The following is a 3,785-nucleotide window of genomic DNA, read 5'->3' as shown; positions in this document are numbered from 1 at the left end:
CCGAATTGAGCAGCTTCTCTTCTGTTCAGTGTAACTTTCAGCTCGTAACTCCAAATGACCTGAAATCAGTTCCATGAGAAAGATAACTCATTCATCTCGATCTTTGGTGAAGAAACTATCGGCGCTTGGGAAGTGGAAGGCTTCCTGGAGGGCTCATCTTCGCAATGCATTTACACGATCAGAGAAAGGCGTCTAGACATGTGTCCATTCCGGAGACGTTAAATTCTTGCTCATACATTTGAATTGGATGATCTAGGACGTTCTGGAAAGAGGACTCAAACATCTCTGATTCTTATGAAGACCCCGGAAACTGAATCTGCCTGGAAGTGCGCCGTCCTTCGCATTCTTCGGAGCTCATCGGGTCGGTCCAAGACGGCAGCGAGACAGGGGTTTCTTCCGAGGAGCTCAACTTTCTGCTCACGCGTCCGAATTCCATTATTCCACTTGCTATGGATCCATGATCCAATCGTCTCCAACTTTGATGAAGCCCCCGACAACTGAATCGGACCGGAAGGTTCCCCGGACAGGCGATCATTCAGGAGTATCGGATTGCTCCGGAATGGATGCGAGAGAGGTCTGTCTTCAGATTACCATATCTTTCAGATCCGTGGGTCAAATGCTTTGATTCCAACTGTTATGAACTCTTGACTCAGTTATCTCCAACTTTTATGAAGAATCCGACAGCTGAATCGGCCGGCAAGATCTTCCGGTGACGCGATTTCGGAAATGTATCTGCACCCGGGATTTTTGGCCGAGAGACTTGACCGCGGTACGTGTTTTTGGCCGAGAAAGCTACCCGCGGGAAGGATTTTGGCCGAGGATCTTCGACTTTCAGTACAGCATTTTGCCGAGAAACCCAAAATTGCTCCTTTTTACCATTTTTGATCATTCCAACTCCATTTCTTCATCTGAATCACATCCTCCACTCCAAATTGGCTCCAAAAGCACCTGTTTAACACTCCAAAACATGCAAAACTCTCTTGGACCTAATGTAATCTCCTAAGTCCTAAAACAATGCTTAAAGACCTAAAATGCATGAGATAAGACATGATTTGGACTAAAATATGTACACCTAATGATGCAATTTATGAATATATCAACTCCCCCACACTTATCCTTTGCTTGTCCTCAAGCAAAAAGAACAAATGAGAGAGAGAGGTTGAATGCATTGGGAGTTCATATTTCCTTTTAGAGAGAAGTGATCACAATGAGAATTCAAGTTCATGCTCAATTATGCAATGCAAAGCCATACTCAGATATATATCAACTCAACAAGGAATCTCCACAAGTTCTCCTCTTTCTCAACTCTTTCACATTCATTAAGCTTTTATCAAGTGAATCAAATGATGCAATGTTTAAACAAGCTGGCTTGGCTAGGGAGAGGCTATGAGATTAAAATGATCTCATCAGTGTTCAAGCGGGTTTAATGCAGCAAAAGGATCTCTCTATGAATGATCAAACTTTGGCAGAATGCTAAAGGTAAAAAGCAACCTATGCATACAGGGGCAAAGACTCATCACACCCCACACTCTACTCAAAGCTTTCTCACTGCTCACTCTCTCAAGAACCTCACTTTTCACACTCATTTTCCTCTCACTAGGGGACTTACTTTTCATTTTCATTCTCAAGTCTTGGAGTTCAAACTTTACATAGCTCTTTTTTTATTTGCAACCTCTAGCCTCTTTTTTTTTTTTTCTTTCTTTCCAAAACACTTGAGCTCTTTGGCTTCTTTTCTTTTTCTTTTACTTAGGGGCTAGACTCTTTCTTTTCAAGACACCAGAGCTCACTTTCTTTAACTCAAAACTCCAAGACTCATTTCTTTTTCTTTCATTCCCCTAGCTATTTCCACTTTCTCTTTTCCACTCATCTCACCTTTTTTCACTCACCAACAAGTCTTTTCCCCCACACTTATTCCTCGCCAACACTCTCAGTTCCTCAATATTGGAACACAGCACTCAATGAGACCTGCCCTTGTCGCTCTAAACCTAACACTTTCTGCTAAGTTTGATCCAAGGTGGCCTTTCAATTCACACACAAACATTGGCTTGAAAGAAGGATGGGTTCAAGGTGAGGGAACTGATCCATGATGTGGATTCAGCTACTTGAGCTAAGGAAAAAGGGCGGTAAAAACAATGGTTCTAGCTCAAGTATGTATGTTGGTATCCACAAGCATATTCAAACAATGCATCACAAGATATTTTCAAGTCAAGTTCAGGTTCTCACTTAATTAGAGTTGAGTTCAATTCAAACTTGCTTCTCAGATTCAAATCATTTCAAACTTTGCAAGCACAGAAAAAAGATTCACAAGCATATTCAGTTCAAGTTCTCAAAGTGATGTACTCTCTTAGAAAACCTATCATTACTCCCAGCAAGATGTAACCTATATGATGCAACTAGACTCGATCCTAAAAATGTGAATGCAACTAGAATGAACATTTTTTTTTGTGAAAATTTTCTGATTAGATGCAACTACATGAGACTCAAGACTCAAAGTGGAAAATAAGATCAAAGAAAACATGATTAGTAAACACTAAACTCCTCCCCCACACTTAAATAACACAGTCCTCTGTGTTATAAAAGCATAAGAGAGAAGTGAAAGGAAAAAGCAAGAAAAATGCAAAATGAAAAATTAAGAACTAGATGCATATGTACAATGAGTTTGGAGAGTTACCAGACTTGTTCATGATGGAATGGAGGTATTGGACATGGAGGAGGATGCTGGTGCTTTGAACCCTCTGCTTGGACTCAAGTCTCTCAAGCGTCCCTTTTTGTTCATGCTCGTTCAGGGACCCCTCTGCCTAGCCATGCCGAGGCTTCTATACCGAGGTGGACAAGTTTCTGTGTAAGTGGCAAGGGCACCTCGGTATTAGCTCAAGAACACCTCGGCTTTGGCTCTCCAAGGCTTCTCACAGCACTTTGTTCCGTGAAGATCAAACATGAGACCTCGGTAATGATCATCTCGAGGTGCTTGGCCGAGGTCTCAGGTTCACTGCTCCTTTGAATCATAAGGCCGCCACCTTTAAGCTCCTCTCTGCACTTGTTCCTTCAAACCATTGAGCAAGAACGCTTTCTAGAACCTGAGATCACTTAGCAAACCCATCAAAACGTTCTGAAAATACTAAAGAAAAGATTAAAAAGACTATATACAAGGATAAGCTTGGGGTGTCTCCCAAGAGCACTTTGTTTAAAGTCACTAAGTTTGACTTTTTAAAACCTTTCTTAATGAGGGAGAGGAGGAGCTTTGATGCTCCTTGTCATGTCCATGAATTCAAGCATGAGGTCCTTGTTCATCAGCTCTTGGACACCACCAGATCCCTTGTCTATGAGTTCTTGTGTGAGGATAGCTCTGACTTTGGCAAATGGTCTTGATCTCACATTGCCTTTAACTTTGTATTCCACAGCTCCACCATCAAACTTCCATGGAGTGAGAGCTAAGACTTGAGAAGAAGAAGACCCAAGAGTGAATGGTTTAATGCTTGTTGGGCGCTTGTCTTGGGACTCTGAACCATTGCTTTTGTTGCTGCTGATCTCTTTCTCACCTGGTGTAGGAGGTGGAGATTCCAAGCAATCCTCATCATCACTAAAGAACTTCTCACCATCAATGAACTCAAGATCAAGCTCCCTTTGGTGTTCTTTCTTTTTCTCACAAGCAGCAAACGGCTGATCCTTCTCTTTCATTCCACAAGTCCCCACATACGTCATCTCAAAGTTTTGAAACTCATCACAGAGACTTACAGACACATAAGCTGGCGGTTCAATAGCTTTTTCTTCTTTCTGAAGCTGTT

This window comes from Eutrema salsugineum, unplaced genomic scaffold, assembly GCF_000478725.1.
Source record: "Eutrema salsugineum unplaced genomic scaffold, Eutsalg1_0 scaffold_3, whole genome shotgun sequence".
Lineage (NCBI taxonomy): Eukaryota > Viridiplantae > Streptophyta > Magnoliopsida > Brassicales > Brassicaceae > Eutrema > Eutrema salsugineum.
This window is presented reverse-complemented; position numbering follows the sequence as displayed.